General features: G+C 50.0%; 1 protein-coding gene across 1 annotated transcript in view; it reads left to right on the forward strand.

The window, feature by feature from the left end:
• TSHZ2 (teashirt zinc finger homeobox 2) overlaps positions 1 to 21,305 on the forward strand; it is a 407,162-nt gene that overhangs the window by 311,710 nt on the left and 74,147 nt on the right. The gene's annotated exons all lie outside the window — the stretch shown is intronic.

Here is a 21,305-nt window from a genome sequence, read left to right on the forward strand (position 1 = left end):
TGCAATCCCTGAGATGACTCAGGGAAAGGGTATGATTCCAGAACAAGTCTTCCCTGCAGCCCCAACTATGTAACCACGTGGCCTGGAGCGCAGGTGAGAGCCAGCGGTGAGCGAGGGCATCCAATCCTGCCAGGTGTCCCCAGGAAAGTGGGTGACAGAAGTCCCGTCGGTGTGGGTGGATCCAGGAGTCGTGGTGACGTGGAGCATCTAGAAGTCAGAGCTTCTCGGGTTCCCCCATTCACCTCCGATCCCCAACCTTCCAGAGCATTCGCTGAGCTGCCCCCCAGGTAGCAAGTGTGACAACTATCATTTTTGAGGCTCCTGAGCTGTTCCCCGGGCTCTGGGCTATGTGTGGGGTGACCAGCTGTCTCCGTTTGCCTGAGACTGAGGGGTTTCCTGGCACATGGGAGTTTGGGCCCTGAAGCTGCATTTATTTGCTTATCTTAGTTAATGGAGAACCTTCAAAAGTGTAGTGAAGACACTACACTTTTTAGAATGGTTTTAGACTTACAGACAAACACAGAGAAGCTCATAGAATTTGCATAAGCTCCTCATCCCGCTTTCTCCACATCTTATATTAGTACGTGAATTTATCACAACGAATAGACCAGTATCGATACATTATTCACTAAAATCCATACTTTATTCCAGTTCACTTACTTTTCCCGGATGCCTTTTTCCTGCTCCGCCGCCCACGCAGAACACACCACACTTCGCTGTCACGTCTCTGTCGGCTCCCGTGCGCCGGGTCAGCTTCCCAGACTTCCCTTTTCTTTGATGACCTTCGGGTGTTAGGGAGCCCTGAACAGTCACCCCATAGTGTCTCTTCTCAGCCCCACCCACATCTGAAGGGACAGACACTATTGCTCCATCTGACAGATGGGGCTGCTGACGTCCAAGGTGATGACCAGCCGAGGGCTGATCGGGCATTTGTGTTTTCCCTGAAGGCCAGTGCTTCCCGAACAGCATCGGCCACAATGAGCCCTTTGGAGCTGCCGTGTCCCAGGGACCAGCCAAGAAGCCCGTTCAGACCCGTCCACCTAATCCTCAGACCCATTCAGACTCGTCCTCGTGTTGACTAATAGTGCGCCCTTTGTATGGATAAGGAAACTGAGGCCCAAGGAGTTTCCATTCCTGGCCCAAGTCGCAAACAGGAGAGAGGTGACCCCCAGCCAGGCCCCTGGAAGTCCCCCGTGCTCTGTGCTTCTAGGACATGCTTCCCAGGAGAGTGCACAGTTTTGAGGGACAGTGTCGCCCCATGTGGAGGCGTGGTACCAGGGTGCCTCACATTCGACGGCATCACCTGAGGATCTCGCTAAAAATGCAGACTCTTTCTTTTTTTCATTTTTATTTATTGATTTTAGAGAGGGAGGAGGGGAGAGAAACATTGATTTGTTGTTCCGCTCACTGATGCACTCATTGGTCGGCTCTTGTCCATGCCCTGACCTGGGATTGAACCTGCAACTTGGCACGTGGGGACGATGCTCCAACCAACTGAGCTAGCTGGCCAAGGGCCAAAATGCAGGCTTGGATTCCATAAACCCGGGGGGGGGGGGGGGGGGGGGGGGGGCGGCCCAAGAGCCCATATTGATAACCAGATGGCGGGGGAGCCCATCGGGGGTAGCCAGGCTGGGGATGATGTGCTACCTCACAGCTCGGTTTTCATTGGGGAGAAAAGTGGGGAACTGGCTTGCGTCCGCACAGGAAAGCCACCCGTGTTCCTCAGGTCACTGCCCAGCCCTCTGGAGCTCCGAATGCCAGCAGCGGGAAAGAATTCTCAGAGCCGAGAAACCCCAGCCGCTGTCGTCCTGGACGACCAACTGGCAACTCCAGCCTCCCCAGCGGGGTTCGTAAAAGATGTAATTAGCCCAGGTGAGGCTCATTAGAGCCAGCCTGGATTTCTGCCAGTGCTGCCGCTACCAGGAGCTGTGTGCCAACCCCTTGATTTTAATATCAATGGCAGCGATGACAGGAAGCTAGAAGGCAGGCGGGCTGGGAGGAAGCTTTGTACCTGGATGGCCCTCTCCCTCCTCCCCTCCCACTAGCTCCCAAGGTGAGGCAGTTGGCTTTGTCAAAGCAGGGCTAGCTCGGTGATTTCCAGGGCCCTTGCCTTCCTCGCAGGCCTGGGCCTCAGAAGATGAGACAGTTTGGGGGGCCAGGAATTCACGGCCTGTCCGGGGCTCCTGCAGAACTCGGGGCGACACCTGTCAGTTTCCTGGGAATTCCTCCGGGCCTCTGGCACACGGCGGAGTCTCACTGCAGGCCCTCGGAGCTCTGGAGGGTCTCTGCCAGAGGGTCCCAGTCCCCTGCGTGTGTCCTTGCCCTCATGCAAAATTTAAAGTGGGCAGCGGTAGCCAGCGCTGTCTTTTCTCCCTGCAAATAGAGATCTTTTTGCTGATGCAATGCTTTCTGAATAGGACTCTAGGCTGTGTGTCCCAAGCCTCTGGATGCTGCACCGATGCCAGCTCCAGGTTCTTATCATCATTGTCCCCCTCACCCATCATTATCGCTGTCATTTATTAGGGATTTATGATGTGCTAGGCCCCAGGCTTTGCATTTCGCCTGCACTCTCTCCACGAAGGCGTGCAATGAGAGGGTTTCTTCTCACGTCACTGAGCAGAAAACAGGCTTCCCCATTCAGCGGGTCACCCTGCCCCCTCGGCCACTGTGGTTCAAACTGAGGTTATTTTCCACTGTGCGAATGCCCGATATAATTTGGATACAAAGTGATTGCTCCTAGGTTTGGTCATTAACCAAGAACCGATTGTTGAGAAAGAGAATGAGAAAGAGAGAAGAGAAGAAAGAGGGTAGGAAGAGAGAAGAAACATAAGGGGGAAAAAATCAGGTAAATTCACAAAATAATTCCCTCGTGGTGTACACGTGAGACAGAAATGGCAGCCAATGATGTGTCTACTTACACTGAGCATTGAAGCAAATGAATTCCAACTGGCAATGTTAGAAATACATGTATTTCATGTGTATGTGTTACTTCACTATGAGAAAAGTAACCCTGTTGAGAAAGGCCAGAAGTAAGTTTATGACCTTTGCTTCCTCTCCTGCCCCTAAAAAACTGAACTTATGCCATGGTAAAATTCCATAACCTCGTCATTCACATATTTAAGATATATTTGTCAAACACCTTACATGTAGCAGGAAATAGAAACTCTTTAAAGATTTTATTTATTTATTTTTAGAGAGGGGAAGGGAGGGAGAGAAACATCAGTGTGTGGTTCTCTCGTGAGCAACCCCTACTGAGGACCTGGCCCACAACCCAGGCATGTGCCCTGACTGGGAATAGAACCGGCGACCCTTTGGTTTTCAGGCTGGTGCTCAACCCACTGACCCATACCAGCCAGGATAAGAAATAGAAATTATTTAAAAAAAAAACAATGAAACATAGAACTTGCCGCCTTGAACTTGGAGGGTAGATAGACAACTCAACTAGCAACCACAGTGCACTGTGGGAAGCCCAGCAGTGTGACTGTAAGTCAGAGCTTTTGGGGAGCAAGCTGCAGAAACCGACTCTGGTCCATTTATGAAAGCTCAGGGTCCCATGAGAACAAAGAGGTCATCGAACGCAGGTCCGGTGGCGGAGGCCGGGGGAACACACTGGAGGAAGGAGCAGGGGGGTGGCGTGGGCAAGTGTGGGTGGCTGCTTTTGTGGGTGCGAGGGCAGCAGCAGGGCTGACAGCGGGAAGGGGAGGGGCCCCAGCAGAGGAACACACAGCGCGTGTGAGGTGGAGAGCACATGCCACCAGGGGCGGATGGGAAACCCTCTGAAGACAGGTCTCATGGCCGCTGGGTGCCTGCGACTTTTTCTCGGTGGGGGAGAGGAAGGGGGACGGAGCGGGAAAACAGTGAGCACCAGGACAAGAAGCCACGTGGGGGCCACGTCCTGTCCCTCCCCAGTGGAGAGCCCCACAGGAAGGGCGTGCAGTAAGAAATAGCAGAAGAAGGAAATGGCACCAATTAAAACTCCTTTTGGATGAATCTGCCTCACGGGGCGCAACTTTAGGAGAGAGCCCCCTGGTTCCCGCGACTCAGGCAGCGATCTGCAACATAATTCACCCAATTAGAGTCTGCCGGGTGTAAGTTCATAAATCGGATCCCCCTGCCACCAGCCCCCCATTACCTTGATTGCATCTTTCATCCCCAAGAATGAGGCCAAGAGCCTCCCCTCCGCGCCCGCTCCCTCCCCCTGTAATCCTCACCCCTCATTTCTCTCCTCTCTCCTTCTCAGCAGCACCCTGCCGCCCCTAAGGCGGTGGCGTGATCCCCGCCAAGCTTCCAGGGAGTTCATTAAAACCCGCCACCCTCTCCGGTGCCCACCGGGCACTCCCAGCAGCCCCCGGGGCCATGGCGGCGGAGGAGAAAGCCAGTCACTCAGGAGGGGCCAGCCCACTCTGAGGACAGGGACCCCGGCGCCAATGAGAGGAGCCAGCAAACAGTTAATGGTTTAATCCTTTACAGAAAAAGTCAAGGCAGACTTGTGATTCTTGATGTTAATGAAGGTGTCACACATTGTCTACAGAAAGTTGTGCCTGGCAATCTTCCCTTTTTCGGATGCCTACCCCAGTGACATTTCATCTCACATCCACCTTAATGAAATGCATAATTAACATATTCTAATTGTGCTGAGCGCTGCGATGATTTTGACAGAACTCACTTTCCATGTCTAATTTGATGCTAATTTAATCTGTTCCTCTCCCGCTGACATGACCTTTCTTGATTGAGTTTCACTGAGGAAATTTTTTGATGGATTGATTTATCAGCATTGCAGAGACAACAAAGGCTCAGAAAAATAGGGAGGGGACGGCCCTTGAAGCCAGCGCGCTCTGAACTCGCTGGCTGGAATGTCCCCTCTGCGGAGACGGCCTGTCTGATCTACTGATGGAATCTGAGAAACGTGACATCCTCCTGTGGGCTTGATCTCCCCAGTAGCGACAGTAAATAACTGGTTGTGGTTGTGAAGCTTGGCGTGGAAAAACTCCTCCAGGCCTCGGGAGGGATGCTGGGGCAGCCCCGGGGGACAGAAAGGGCAGCGGGGAGAGGCCAGTCCACTGGCCGATGGCCGCTTCCTGCCCAGATTCTTGGGAAGAGGGATTGGGTGGTTGGCTTCCACCAGGAGAAGCCGTGGGGAGGCAGGGAAGGTCCACCTTGACTTGAAATGGGGAGACGGCGCGTCTGCACGGGTCACGGGGTACGGATTTCGTATTTTCGGCTGTTTTGTAGCCGGCTCAACCCTGAGCTTCTGGAAGCGTCTGCAGAATTTTCCCCCTTCCCCGCCCCCATAATGCACAGTGTCTACAGTCTGTTGCCGTGAGCATCTCTTTGTCCAGTCCTGGGCTTACATGGAAGTGTGTGTTCAGGGTACACGCGGGCAGTCTTGGAGCTTAACCGATCCTCACGCAGTCAAGAGTGTTGGGGGGCTGGGGGGCGGTTAGTCTCGCTCATGCTGTGGACACAGGGGTCAAAGCCAGAAGAGTAGCCAGATGGGAACGTGAAAGAGCCGTCCTCCACCCTCCGTTGTACAAAAGTGTCTGTTTTCCAGCAGCTGTTAAGGCTCAGAGGCAAAGAGGTCAGACCAGGAAGTCTCCGCCTCGGCTGCCTTGCAGGGCTGGGTCGTGCGGGGGCCTGTCCTGTACGCAGTAGGACGTTTAGCAGCACCCTTGGCCTCTAGCCCCTGGGATCCCACAGCACCCCCATCCCAAGTCATGACAACTAAGTACATCTCTAGATTTGGCCAGATGTCCCTGGGGAGTGAAATCACCCCCGGCTGACAACCACAGAGACAGAGGAGCTTGTAATGCCTGTGGCTGGTAATGCCACAGGTCTGCGTTGCCGGTCCCCCACCCCGCCTTGGCCTGCCTGGTGTGACACCTCTCTGGCTGGACCCTGCCTGACGCCCCTGTCTAGGAGCAAACCCTCTCCATCCCCCTCTACCCTCTTACTCAACTTCTTTTTGTTTTTTTCAGCACATACGAGTGCATTTTATTAGAAACTGACTCATACACTGTTCATCTCACTATGGCTGGGACCGAGCTGGTCTTTTTCAGTTGTGGTGCACAGCACATAAAATCCCCCATGCTGACCATCATTAAGTGTACACGTCGGTGGCTTTTAGTACACTGGCAATGTGCAACCCTCGCCACGACCTACTTTCAGAACATTTTCATCAAAAGAAACCCTGCGACCATTAAGCGCTGACTCCCCGTTTCCCCTCCCCCAGCCCCGGGCAGCCACTGATCTGCCCACCCGATCTGGGCACTTTGTAAAAACGGAACCATACAACAGGTGCATCTTGTGTCTGGCAGTTCCTGAGTTCACATACGACCCAGCAACTCCACTCCCAGGTGTACACCCGAAAGAACGGACACAGGTGTTCCAACAAAAGCTTCAGTGTGAATATTCACGGAAGCACTATTCACAGTAACAAAAGGCAGCAACTACCCCAGCTCCCAACAGTGAAGGAAGGGGTAAACAAAATAGGGTCTATCCGTACAAAGAAATGACCCCCAAAGGCAAAGAAGTACTGATAGGAGCCCTCACGTGGATCAACAGTGTCCAGCACATAGTAGGTGCTCAGTAAATACAGAGCGACTAAATGAAAGGTATAGAAAACTAAATGGAGTAGAGATAGTCCAGAACTCCAAGTAGTTACAAGGGGCAAGCAGCCTGTTAGGGAAGTCAAGGTAGAATCCTAAAAACTCTGTGCTTCCTCCTTCTTTCTTTTTAGTGTAAAAACCCTTCTTCATCTTCCCAAATACTTCCCAGAGGATGTACTCAGGGGGTCCGTAAGTGAAACAGAGGTTCCCCTTCAAAGCAGTGCCCTGCGAGGGTGAAACATTTATCCCAACATGGTGGCGGCGCCTGCAAAGACATTTTTGCAAAATTTTTCAGGAGCCGCCTGATGAGCCCACAAGGACAGCAAGCTAACGAGATTATAATCATTATAATTACAATGCACCATAGATCCAAAGCAGTTTAACTCAGCAAAATGACCTGGCCTCTCTCACTATCCTTTATTCGAAGTGACTTCTGGCTTCGCGCAAAGATGAAATCACCCTGCAGTGTCCAACTGGACAGGGTGTCCCGGGGTGTTCCCATGGTGACCGGGACACTGGAGCGTGGTCTGAGGGGTTTACGTGCCCACTCTGCCAGTAACTGGCAGACTGTGCCTCAGTTTCCCCATTGCTAAAATGGCACGATCATAGCCCTACCTCAAAAAGTTCTCCTGAGGATTAAATTAGTTATTAACATACCCAACGAGCACTAACAATGGTGCCCAACAGGTAGGAAAGGCTTTGAGGCACCAGCTGCTGTAAGAAATGTGTCTGAGCATTTTCAGCAATTGTGTGGCTTTCCCAGGTACAAGGGGCTACACTTACTATATTCTGAAGTAATTGTTAGAGCCCTGGCTGGGTAGCTCAGTTGGTTAAAGCGCCGTCCCAACACACCAGCATGGTAAGTTCAAGTCCCGGTCAAGGCACATACAAGATCAACCAATGAATGCACCAATAAGTGGAACAACAAACTGATGTTTCTCTCTCTCTCTCTCTCTCTCTCTCTCTGTGTGTGTGTGTGTGTGTCTCTCTCTCAAATCTCATTAAATAAAAATGTTAAAAAAGGAAATCAGACAGTTTCAAGGCACATCTTCAACGATGTGTCCATTTCGACTGCTGTTGTAACCAATTACCACTAACGTCGTGGGTTAACACGACACAAATTCGCCTTACGGCACCGGAGGTCACAAGTCTAACTGAGTCGGTCTCACTCAGTTAACATGAGCCTGTCAGTAGGCCGGCTCCTTCTAGACACTCTGGGGGAGTCCGTTTGCTGGGATCTTCGGCTTCTAGAGCCTGCTTGCATTTCTTGGCTCGTGGCCCCTTCCTCCACTTACTCCAACCTCTTCTGTCTCTAATGTGCTAGCGATGGCCCTGACCCCATGCCTCCCTCTTGTGAGGACCCTTAGGATTCCACGGAGCCTGCCTAGATAATCCAAACTGATCTCCCCGGTCTCAAGATCCTTAGCTTCCCCCCACCTGCAAAGTCCCTTTTCCACAGGGGGACATATTCCCAGGTTCCGGGGATTAGGGCATGGGCGTTTTAGAGGCCACTATGCAGCCTACCGCAGGTAATTTCATTTTAGGTGGGAAATAGCCCTCAGGGGAGGGCATCAATTCCCGGCCACCTCTCAGGGCATCTCCGCTGTGCAGTTCAAGGAAAGCACCCAGTTTGGAGGAAGCAAGTGGAATCTGAGATTGGAAGTGCCTTTGAGGACAGTACAGTTTCTGCCATTCTCTGCCCCAGGGCCCTTGTGAGGGGGGTTTATGTCTGGCCAGCCACGCGGGCCAATCGCATGTCACATTAGAGAATATCAACTAGGCTGCAAGCTCGATCGTGACGTTGCATCCCGCCTGATATATTTAAGACGGCAAAATCTGCTAGCTCGCCCGGCCTCAGCCTTCCTTCCCCGGCTTTCAGCCCGTCGCGGGCTGGGTTGTGGGTCTGCACCCTGAAGTTCCTGCGGAGTCTAGAGCAGAGCCTGTCTCCTTAGAGGCGAGTGATAAATAAACGCACAAATGAACAGGGGATTGATATTGAGGGTTCTTGCGGTGTTCGGAAACTCTAACTCTTTTCCACAAACGACGAAACCTATCTTGTGTGTTCTGCCTATATGTCGCCTGGAAGATCCTGGCCCTCTCCGGGCGTTCTCCTCATCTCTGGTCACCCTGAAAGTTCGGGGTTTTCCCGTAAGAACCCAGAAGACAGATTGGGGGAGCAAAGGGGCTCAGAGCAAGGCCTGCTCATCGAGGCTTCCTTCTCTTTGGAAAATAGTTCAGTTCCATAAGATCATGAGCGTTTTTTATAAGCCGGCACTCGGGGCACAAAGCTGCTATGAAATGACTGACTTAGTGGTCCCCACCATAGTTTTTGGCCTCAGAATATTGCTGGGTGTTTTTTTCTTTGTCAGTCTCAAATGAAAATATAACATTTCAATTTCAGTCCATTCATGCAAAGAAGGGGCTATTTGCATTTGATCTGCAAATTGGACCAGAATAATTTTTGTCTACTTCTGATCTGCCAATACTCGGTTTCTTTAAAAAATTAAAATAAATACTCATTAATTCACTGTTTTCCCTTAGTTAATGAAAAGATTTCTCTGTCAAGTATGTTTTTTATCCAGAATCGGCTATAGAATATTCTGCATTATTAAAAATTGGGGAGCTAGAAAGTGACATTTCCTTTGAACTCCAAACAAATGGCAAACTTCAAAAAATGTTTGACAAAACATCATAGTATTATAGCTGAAAGAGTCTACAGTGCAGAAAAAAAATGAATGGGGGGGTGTTTTGCAAATAGAATTCTAATACTGAACTTTAGTATGTTACTTTTAGTGTCGGCAAGTATTAATTGATTCTCTGTCAAAAGAAGCATCATTCCAGGTCACATAACAAATTAACCCAATTATCATCAATCCAGCATTTTGAAAGGCTCGATGTGGTAGGCGAAATTCTGAAGTAAACCTCTCGAGATCCCCTTATCCTGTTCACACAGTCAAACGCTAATCCGGGTCCTGAGTGAAGGGATTTTGCACATGTGATTACTGGCAGCACCTCCACTCAGGTGACCTTAACATATAAAGATTATCGCTCAGGTGGCCCTCGCCCAATCCGGTGACCCCTTTAAGAGCAGCTGCTTTCTCTGGCTGGGAGAAAAGAAGTCGGAGATGTATCCCTACTGGCCTCAAGGAAGAAAACAGGAAAATAATTGAGGTCAGACAAACGTGAGTTCAAATTCTCCACTTGCTGGTTCTGTGAGCTTTTGCCAGCTTTCCTAATACCCTGTGCTTCTGTTTCCTAATCTGCGCTATCAGCAACTTCATAAATGTACTGTGAGGCATTGAGAGAGAGAGAAAGTACAGCAGACACTTAGTACAATGCCTGACACATACTATGTGCACAGTGAAAGGTAACCGTTATTTTATTACACATCCCCTTTGTAAGGTTATCACTCACGGACTCTTTGGCAGTCCGGGTTTTGCTTCTAAAACCATGCAGTTCCATAGAAAATGATGCCGAAATTCAAGTACGGAGCATTGTATTAGCTTTAAGGTTTGGTTTGGAGCCATTCTTCCCCCTTCTATGTTCCTTTGTTTTATTTTATTTATTTATTTCTAGAGAGGGGGGCAGGGAGGGAGAAAGAGAGGGAGAGAAACATCAATGTGTGGTTGCCTCTCGTGCGCCCCCAGCCAGGAATGCAGCCCACAACCCAGGCATGTGCCTTCGCTGGGAATCGAACCAGCGACCCTTTGGTTCCCTGGCTGGCACTCAATCCACTGAGCCACACCAGCCAGGGCTCCCTGTTCCATTTTGGACCCCTCCCCTAAGCTCAACCTTTTTTTTCCCTCGATTTCCGGCGTAGCTGAGCGACACTGTGTGTGTTTCCAGAGTCCAAACCTGTGTCACCACACGGTTCTCGGCACGAACGAGCAAGCCTGTGCCCTGTCCTTACGGGGCCTCACAAGGTCACCAAAAAGTCTCTTGTAAGTTCATTTGTGCCACGTTGGTAATGACCAATGTTGAATCATTGATATTACTTTTTTAAAAAGTAGCATAGGTTTATCATAAAAGAATAGAAAACAAGGAAAAATCAAAATGGAAAGAAACTAAAACTCATCTGTAGTCCCACCATCCGTAGGAAATGATGGGACAATCTGGGATCGTCAGTAAATGAGCGGCTTTAGGGCTGGAAAACCCGGTGGGAAGAGCGCCTCCCTAGAGCGTGTGCCCTGAAGCTGCGTCGCACAGTGATACCCCGTGCTTCCTGGGGGTGCAAGGGAGCTGCTGATGGAGATTAAGATGGGGCGCTGCCCTGCCTCCCAGCTACCCAAGACCATCTCTTGGCACTACAACTACCCGTGGCAATATTTTGGGTTGTAAATATCTGTCACGTGTGTACACATATGTGTCACAGAATTTCTTTCCTTGCAAAAACTAGAGTCATGCCAGCACATGATTGTGTAAGTGTATTTTTTTCCTAGCCTAATAGTGTGAACATCCTCCCTACCCCATTAAATATTCTTCTAGATTTATTTTTTAAAGGCAACACAAAAATATTTCATGGAAGGGATGCATACTTTATTTCGTCACTGGCCTCTGGTTGAATATTCAGGCTGTTTTACAGTTTGATGCTAATTCACAGAATGAAGCATCCATATAACTCAGGCTTCATGTACTTTCACAAATAAGTGAGATTTCCGGCTCAATCAGTTACATATACTAAGACTTTTCTAACTGCACCTTGTACTTCATCCAAGATTCTTCACTGGGCAATGGAAACAAGGGTATTAGAACTCTATTTAGACCAATGTAGAAGGTTAGGCTAATGAATGGGTACCACTAGTCGTTGGCATAAACTTTCCATAGGAACCTGGGAATAGGGTGGCCAACCATCCCCGTTTGCCCAGTCTCAGGGGCATCCTAAGCTATGGGGGTCTCTCGGTGCTGACACCAGGGCAGCCTCAGGCAAGTGGGGACCATGGGTCACTGTGCCTGGGAGGACCAGAGGCTGGTGGACCCCAGTGCGGAGATTTCAGTGCATTAGCACACACTGAGGGGCAGCGAGCCAGCCTGGGCACCTGCCCTGGACGAGGGCCGTGGTCAGAACAAGGTGAAAAGTTCAATTGTATCTGTACAGCCAAAACAGTAGAAGTTGTGCATTAGGTCAGTGGCCCCATTCAAGGACGCTGAAGTATAAGAACATGGCCGGAAGTTTGGGGCAGCAAACACAGGCCGGACAGAATGAGGGCGCCCAGGAGTCCCGTGGCAATACCAGGAAACACTAGGGAAGGCCAAGTTCTCCCCTTGGGAACCTGGAGTCTGGTGTGCCCGTAGGTGAAGAGCAATGCTGGTCCAAATGGTTGTTCCTTTCATCACCTTGTGTTTGGGCGATTGTCTTAACAATTGCAGAAATTCTGAATGAGATAGATTAATCGTGCCATTTTGGTTTATATAGTAACACGATGGAATTCCACCCCTTCTTGAGAATGCATCGGTTTAAGCTCGTGCACACACACACACACACACACACACACACAATGAGTCCAAGTGGCCCACTGCAAGGCAGGTATCATGCTCCGAACATCGCAGTGGTTCCTAAATTTGGGTTTTATTTTCCTTTCGTTGAATCAAAGGGCCAGTCAGCAGGCACATGTCTCTGTGCCACACGCCTTGCCTGCCCTCCGATATCACACAGAGGCCCAGAGATCACAGTTCCGAAAGGATTTAACTAACTTGGGGACAAACTAGGCAGAGTTAGAGCAGCAAATGGACACTGTGAGTGCAGTTTCGTGGGTAAGCAAACCCTTCCCTTCGTAAATATTTGTAAAACACTGAGCACCGTCTATGCATGTGGTCTATCCACCAACAGAATGCTAGTGGACAAGTAATAAAAGGTGAAGTTACTGATACATGCTACACCATGGATGAACCTCTGAAACATATAAGTAGAAGAACCCAGACTCAAAAGGCCACCATGTATGGTGTGATTCCATTTATGGGAAATGTTCAGTAAAGGCAAATGTATCGAGACAGAACGCCGATCACCGGTCCCCTCGGGCCGGAGATGGGAATGGGGAGGAACTAACTGCAAAGGGCTTTCTTTGGGGGCAGCAGACAACATGTTCTAAAGTCAGCTCTCCATGAAGGCTGCGCAAGTCTGAAAGTACACTGAGAACCACAGAACTCAACGCTTTCTTGAATTGAGTTTTATGGTGTGTAGATGGTATTTCCGTGCCAGGTTAACAAAACATAAAGGAGGAGAGACGGACGACACCAAAAGGAAAGGCCTTACTGGGGAAGGGACGTGGAGCCCGGCATGGGCTCGCCCAAAGAGGAGCGCAGGCTGGCACTGGGCGGGGGAGATTCCAGGCAGAGTCTGTGCAAAGACCCTGAGATAAAACAGAGCTTGGAAGCTCTGGCTGGCGTAGCTCAGTGGGCTGAGTGAGGGCTGCAAAGCAAAGTATCACAGATTCGATTCCCAGTCTGGGTACATGCCTGGGTTGCAGGACACAGCCCCCAGCAACCTGCTCGCTCACTCGCTCTCTCCCTCTCTCTCTCTCTCTCACCCCCACTTCCCTCTCTAAAAATAAATAGACAAAATCTTTAAAAAAAAAACACAGAGCCTGGCTGGGGCGTGGAATGCATCAGCAGAAGGCAAGGACGGCTTGAGTACGCCGACCGACGGGCAGAGGTGGGGAGAGCGGAAACTGGGCAGTGAGCTAAGGCAGGGCTTGCAGGCCTGATGAGGAGGGTGCCCCACGTCCTGTGCGGCCATTGGCAGAGTTCAACTAAGGGAGTGACATGCTGTGACTATAGATCAGCAACATTTTTTTAGGAATAATAACAGCCAATATTGCATCTTGACTAGCTGAGGGATGCTGCCCATGCTCATTTATTTATTCTTTGCAATAGCCCTACATGGGAGGTGCTATCATTATAAGAAAGGAAAGTGAGAACCCCCCCCCAAAAAGTGCCTTGATCAAGAAATCTCAAGCAGTGCTGGGATTTAAGCTCAGCAAGTCCAGCCTCAGAGCTTGAAATCTCAGCCACTACCCTGTGCTTGAAAGTATGGCTGACTTCACGGGCATACGCCCTGTGTAGTCACACAGGGACCCGTGCTAGGGGAGTCCCACACTTGGTTTAATTCTCTGCTGTCACCATCTTGAAACACTTAGTGACTTTTGAGATCCTTAAGAGACCTCTTATTTCCGTTTTACACAGGACTCCGCAAATCCCATAGCCAGCATTGCTTGAATGGGCTTCTAGAGTTTTTAGCGCGGGGGAGTTATAAACCCACAGAAGGTCACGGGTAGGCTAGCCAGAGAAGAACAAACCTTCCAACGTGGAATTTCTTATGCGGGTCCATTCGGGGAGACAGAACTCCCAGCTTCTCTCAGATCCTGAAAGGGACCCATAAATCCACAAGGGCTGTGACTCAGTCATGTGCCGGGGACTCCTCTGGGGACAGCCAGATGCCAGAGTGAACCCCTGTTCTCTGGTCATTCAGCTTCCTGTCGTCCTAGGTTTCTCAGTAGCGAGTCTCAGCATGGGTAACACTCTCTCTAGGAACCAGGAGAAACAGTAACAAGAAGAATGAATGAATTTAAAAACAAAGAAAATTTATAAGCAAAATATTCTCTTTGGTCTGTTTGTTCCTCAAGGGCACGGAAAATTGTGTCTTTGCCTCTGCCAGCAGAGTTTTTCCAACCCTTAAAAAACAAACAAAAGTAGTTCTTCTGAATTTATACTGTTGAGTGTGGGCTAACATTTGTCAGTGGTTTGCATGAATTCAATTTCTGTTTGTTTCAGAGACTAACTTGGATTATATGAGTACTTTTCAATAGTCATTATTACACAGGAAAATATTGTGCACCCAGAATGCATTTATTATAATAAGTATGCATATACGTATTTCATGATAAATGATATAAATTGCCATTTTAACATTAAAATTAATTTATTCAATAATGTTATTATTATCTTAGAACTGAGGCATTTTAGGGACTAGAAGAAAAACAAATTTCACTGGCAAGTTTTCAGTTCCACTTAAAACAACCCCCAATTAATTTCTAAGCTGCTGAAAGCAAATGAAGCAAAATTTTATCTCCTGGTTCAAAAATCTTCTGAAATTTGTTTGTATTCAAAAAGCAATTATATACCCATTTAAGTGAAGTTATCCATTTTAAGCATAACAGGCATGAAGATAGGCCTCTGAATTTATAGTGAAATGATTTGTCGCTCCTCCCGCTGAGGTGCTGGTTTCTCCGTGTGCCTGGTCCTCGGACCTCCGAGCTACCGGAGAAGGAGTATTTGTGTCTCCCGGGGCCTTCCCAGGGTCCCCACGTGGGGACCTCCCAGCTCTGTTTATTCTTGGAGTGAGCAATGGCATACAAATGGCAGATATTATGACATCAGCCACCAGAACAGAATGCAGAGACAAGGAGAAGAGGTTTCTATGAAAACAAAACACTAATTCTAATCTAAACTCTGGAGTCTGGGTTTTCCGAGGTTAAAACAAAAAAAAAAAACTATTCCTGGAAAGAACCAGAGATCATGGGTTTAGTTTCATTTCCACGCTCACTGCCACAAATTTGTGTCTCTTTTAAGAGCCATAAGATGCCCAAGACACAAAGACGGTTGTGAGGCAGAAGCAGTGTTTACTCATTTGCTACCTAGTATCCTTTTAAGTCTGTTTTCTTCTGCTTCTTTTTATGCAAAAAAAAAGAGAGACAAAACTAGCTGTGGGGTTGTTTCCACGCAGCCATCAAACCTGGGTAAAGTGGTACAAAACCATAGCAACGAAAACTAGGCAGAAAAAAGTTCTATCCTTTTTTTTTTATCTTCAACTCTATTACAGGAAAATCCACCAGTTTTTGCAAAAAATAAAACGGTAAATTAGGCTGATTTCAAGAAACAAATTGTAGAGACCATTCATCCACTAGAAATTTTTTTAGCGGTCCTTTGCCACTTGATGAAGCAAAAATATCGCCTCAATCAGGTGGCGAGAAAACCCATCTTCCTCTCTGTATCCGATGACTGTTTTGAATGTTGTCTTTATTTTTAAAAACACTAAAAAATACCTTGAGTTTGTTTTTATTTTAAAAACCAAAACCAAATATCTGTTGTGGACATATTGTCTAAGAAAGAGCAACACTGACTAATCTTTCCAAGGTGGCACTCTTCTCCTGGTTAAAAATCCTCCCTCTCTCACACACTCACCCCTGGTTGCTCTTTTTTTTTTTTTAAGAGATGCAATTTTTTAAAGATTTTTTATTTATTTATTTTTAGAGAGGGAAGGGAGGGAGAAAGAGAGAGAGAGAGAAAAAAACATCAATGTGTGGTTGCTGGGGCCATGGCCTGCAACCCAGGCATGTACCCTGACTGGGAATCGAACCTGCGATGCTTTGGTTCACACCCCGAGCTCAATCCACTGAGCTATGCCAGCCAGGGCTCCTGGTTGCTCTTTTAGTCTGCATAGACAGGCCCTGTTTACTGAAGGCCAGGTGAACCAGGTGCTTTGTATGTATTGTTTCTTTGGGCCCTGCCAACAATGCCACGAAGAAAGAGCACAATCCCGCTTTGTAGACACAGCCACTCAGCACCGGAAACCTTCCTTCACCGAGAGGCACCCAGGAGTGGCTGAAGTCAGCCCCTTTTTCCTGTGTGACGTCAGCCAAGTTGTTGAACCTCTCTGTGCCTCAGGCTCCTATCTGTAAAGTGGGGGGAATTAAAAAAGGACCGCGATCACTTCGCCATAATTCTGAAATCCGAAAACCCCTAAAAATCAAAGCGCTTTCATAAATAGGACTGTGGGGGACATGCTTGTAAGAATCTAGTGTTCATGATTTATCTGAAACGCAAACTGGAACGGAGCGTCCTGTATTTCCATTTGCCACGTGTAGTGGTCTTAGCTTCGTGCCAACGCAAATTTGGCACCAAGACTGAACTGCGCCGTCGTGGGGGTGACGGGATCTGGATTTGCCCCGCGTGGTGAAGGTCTGGGGGGGGGGTGGTAAACACAACAGCTCAAAGCCACGCACTTGGTGTATCTGAGAGAGAGAGAGAGAGGGAGAGAGAGGCAGAAGGAGAGAGAGAGAGGGGCGGGGGAGGGGGAGGGGGGAGGGAAAGAGAGAGAGAGGGAGGGAGAGAGAGAGAGGGAGGGAGAGAGAGGGAGAGGGAGAGAGAGGGAGAGAGAGGGAGAGGGGGAGGGAGGGAGAGGGAGAGAGAGAGATCCTCTCTGGACGAAATAGATGCCAGGAAAGGGGGGGAGGGACAGGAGGCGGAGTCAGCGAGGCGGGCAGGAGCCAGATCACACTCGCCACCAGGGCCACACCCACGAAGGTGAGCAGCATGCTTGAGGCCACACGTTAGGCAAGCAGCAAAGCCACGATTCAACCCTGGGTCCGCTCTATCAATATATTGACCGGTCTCTCAACTGACATCATGGGAGAGGTGTTTCCTTCAACACAGGGTGGTAAAGCTGTCTTCAGACTCTGGGACTACTGAAACAATTAAAGGCGTGGCAGCCACTCAACTGCCACACTCCCGCCGACTTTATTTCAAGGTGGCATCATCCATGTCCGTGTCGAGGCCCTTGCTGGGTCTCTCTGTAATGGGAGAGTGTCTTAGTGAAACACTGAGACTTCAGGGTGAGGAGAGAAATGATACGCTTTGTAAATATAGTATAAATATTCATAACATATTATAAACCCAGTAGAATAACAAAATAATTTAGTGTAAGACTGTACCTCGATTTATCCCCAATCTCGCTCTCTGCATGTTACACATGTCACCTCCGTTCACGTCGAAAGATTGGCTTTACACAGGGCTAGGACCGGTGGAATGCGCTCATCTGGTCAACCCACTCTGACGTGAATTTTCTAACTTTCTCACCCAAAGCCCATAAACACTTCTTGAGTGTCTACTCTGCATCAAGCCCAGTATGGGCCATCGGGGTCCTAAATGTAGATAAATCACTGTCCTGAACTTATGTAGTGAACTTGTATTGACGACGACTGGTTTTATTAGCAGCATATCGAACAAGTGATATTTCATTGTCCCCAATCGTTGTGATCCGGGTCCCAGTTTTAATAATAATGCCAACATTCCGTACATTCCTACAACATTCTAGGCACCATACTAATCCTCCCAAAGCCCCAAATTTGGCGTGATCCCCATTTTTCAGATGGGAAAACTGAGGTGCTGGAGATTATTTTATTCAGGACCCAGAGCTTGTGAATGATGGGCCCCGGCCAGTCTGACTCTGAAGCCAGCCCCCTTAACCGGGGTGCTGCGGTCAAGTGTGTATTAGGGGGGTGTGTGTCCAGTCCAATGCCGAAAGCCGATCTCCCTCCCACTCTAGCTAAGATGGCCTTCCGCACAGCGAGGCTGCTTCAGGTCTGTCCTTTGTCTCACCCAGGGGGTTAGTTCTGGCTTCTTCGCTTTTGCACCAGAGGAGCGTCAAGAATTCCCGTGCACCGAATTCTCCCTGTCGGCTCTGCAGCGGCCAGCGCCCTCCCCCGGCCCCCAGGACTGGCTCGGGGTGGCTGTGCTCACCGGCCCTTTGAGCACCCGCCGCTGCTGAAGGGCTGGGAAGCAGAAAACACACCCCAAAAGCCTGTCAGTTTCTTCTGCTCCGGCGCACACACCCCAATGATGAGCCAACTCTATCATTTGCCCAGGATCTTTGAATTTAGATGCTGGGTCAAGAATGAATGACACTCTTGTAGGAAGCTGTTCTTGGAGAGAAATGATATTTCTGAGCATCTTCCCCGGGCCTGCAACATAATAGGCAGGTATTGTCCTGGTGATAAATGACAGTTCCTCCAGAAAACAATTACCGCACGGTGGGTCACATGCGGAGGCTTCTCCAGGATTCCTCCCTGCCCGTGGAGCGAGCATGCGTCGGCCCACCTGATGGGAGGTGCCTGCAAGGCCGGCTCTCCTCCCTGTAGCTCAGCTTTTCGTTTCAAACTCCCACTCTTCTCGGTTAGTAGGAAGTTAAGTCATGGTCGTTCTTGGAGCTTCGGTCCACCCTTTCTTCAGGTCAGAGGTTTATAAGTGGGAGAGACACTGCCCCTAGTGGGCTTTCCAGAAATTCTTTGAGGGAGTCCAGGAGCCCCAAAGGCTGACAGGAGACATTGGCACTTGACGGTTAGAAGCTGGAGATGTCAAATGCCCTGCACTGCAGGAGACAGCCCCACCCCGTGCAGAATTGCCTGGGCCCCCAACTTCCGGATGTCCACTGGACAGTGTCACAGGTGACACTCAGTTTGGAATTCTGGGCCCAGACCCTAAGTCCTTTCGACACAGGCACACAGAGCATCCTCCACTTGGTTGTAGTACGCACCAAAGTTCACAAGCGCGTACCCGCTGGATAAACTGTGGAGAGACTGGACCTCGTCCCAGCCACACCAAGACTGGTTCTGTGTATCAGAAGACCACGTGGCGAGGGCTCTCTTGTGAATGCCGTTCAAGTCTTCCATGTAACTTGCTCGAGTCTGACCTCTCCTTGTGGCTGTCGGGCTCAGTGGTTCTGTGCCTAGGGACAAATGTCCAGGTGCTTTAGGATGTGTTCTGGCATGTTGAGCTGAGTATTTAAATGGTGACATACACATTTTATTAGAAATATTGTCCTCCTATTTGCTCTTTTAAAAATTATGATTGTAGGGAGTGTTGAGCAGATGTTGCCAAGGTCCCACCCATTCCCTGCACACTCGTCACCTGCTACCCTCCGCCTCACGAGTGTTTCCCGTGACCTTGAAGCAGCCCTTGACCAGTAGTCTCCTGGAGGTGGGCAGCAGTAATGAGCCTCAGTGGCCTGTGGCAGTGACCCCCTTGATCACACAGCCCGGCTTGGCCTCTAGCCCGCCCTTCCCCGTCTGACTCCACCTTTGCCCGGGGGTCGTCTCTCAGGTGCGGTCCTTAAACTCCTGTCTTTGTCTCCGGGACAGCTTCTGGGGGACCCAACCTCAGATAAGCTGCTCCAGAGCATTGGCTGGAAGAAGAGGACACGGGTGGCAGTTCTGAGAGCCACTGTTCCGGGTGGCCATCGAGGTGCGGGGCAGCGCGCCATGCCAGGGAACACGTCGCTGGGATACCGATTGCCCTTCCTCCTTCAGGACTGAGATTCCCTCCCGATTTGGGTCCGATCTTGGGATGCAGCCAGCTCTCCAACCGTGAGGAACGCCATCTCTGGTCTCCAGGGGCGGCTGCGTCAGACCCTCAGAAATCCAGCCAGCAACACCCACGAGCAAAGCCATCCGGTGCACGAAAATCATGCCGATGGAGACAGCTCGCGTTCCCACTTTTAAAGAAACACGAACCCTTAGAACACCCGCCCTTTCACTCAACGGGTATTTCTTAAGCATCTACTGTATACCCGGTGCTGGAACAACACAGACAAAGCCATTTCCCTCATCAAACTGTGAGGAGCTGATCATAAACGCCCACGTAACCTAGGGATTACATTACATGGCAATGCAGAATAAAACGAAGCAGACTAAAGCAAGAAAGGAACAAAGGCGGGCTCGCAATGAGACTGTTGATATTTTTTCATCCTTACCCAAGGATATGTTTCTTTAAATTGCTTTGCGAGAGAGAGAGAGGGGGAGAGAGAAATATCAATGCGAGAAAGAAACATCAACCAGTTGCCTCCCACACAGGTCCCAGCTGGAGAGCAAACCCACAACCTACGTATGTTTCCCGACCGGGAATTGAACTCGCAGCCTTTTTTTTTGTATATGGGAGGACACTGCAACCCACTGAGCCACCTGGACAGAGCGAGGCTGTAGCTTTTTTAAAAGGCAGGGCAGAGACGCCCTGGGACAAGAGCGACAAAGGAAGATACACTCTGCCTTACAGTCCGGGTGCGGCTCCCCGCTGAGCAAGCGCTGGGCGCGTCTGGAGAGGGTCCACCCTGTGGAAAGACGCTTCCTCTCAGCTACAGCGAGCTTGGCCATGCGCCGCAGGCAAAGCCCAGAGCTGCCGGACCTTTGAATTTTTCATGGGAAACCTAGGAATGTGTCACCTCCCTAGAGGACGGCCAGCCAGCGGGGCAAAGTTCTCCGCATCTTGAGGATGTTCCAACGTTCCTTTCTCTGTCGTATTTTTTTGAAACAAAAGCCAAGAAGTCACGCTGGTGCCCCGTCTTTCACATCCGGCCGGCCCCCTCCCTCCCCTGAGCCACGCTTCCCCACCTGCGAGAGGGAGGCCAGGAGGGGAACTCAGGGGGAAAAGCAAATTGTAAATCAGTCTTTTCTGGCCCCACTTGTTTTCTCTCCTTCTTGACACCCCTCTGAGTGCTGGAAGCGTCGCCGTGCACAGCCGGGAGTTGACAGGGAAGGATGCGGCTTGCTCTTGCTCCAGCAGCGTTGGAGCGGCGTGTCGCTAGAGGTCCCGACGGGAAAGCCCCAAATAAGAAAGCGATGCTGGCCCACGGAGCTCCGGGCCTTGGCACAAGGGCTCTGCCTTGGCCGCCGCCCGCTCCAGCGGGCCTTCCAGAGGGAGTTTTACGACCCCGTCTCATCCAAGCCGCGATTTGGGCCGCGGCCTGATTACTTCTAATGACTCCGTTTCCACAGCGGTGGCCAAGTCCTCTGTCATCCCGCCGTGGCCTGGAACAGCTCGGGTTGTAGGGAAGAGATGCTCCTTTTGGAGCGGGGAGGCACTGACGGCCGCTCTCCAGGACGCCGGCCCCGTGCGCCCGGCGGCAGAGCAGCCAAGAACAGCACGGCAAGTGTG

The sequence above is a fragment of the Phyllostomus discolor genome, chromosome 9 (genome assembly GCF_004126475.2).
Source record: "Phyllostomus discolor isolate MPI-MPIP mPhyDis1 chromosome 9, mPhyDis1.pri.v3, whole genome shotgun sequence".
Taxonomy (NCBI): Eukaryota; Metazoa; Chordata; class Mammalia; order Chiroptera; family Phyllostomidae; genus Phyllostomus; species Phyllostomus discolor.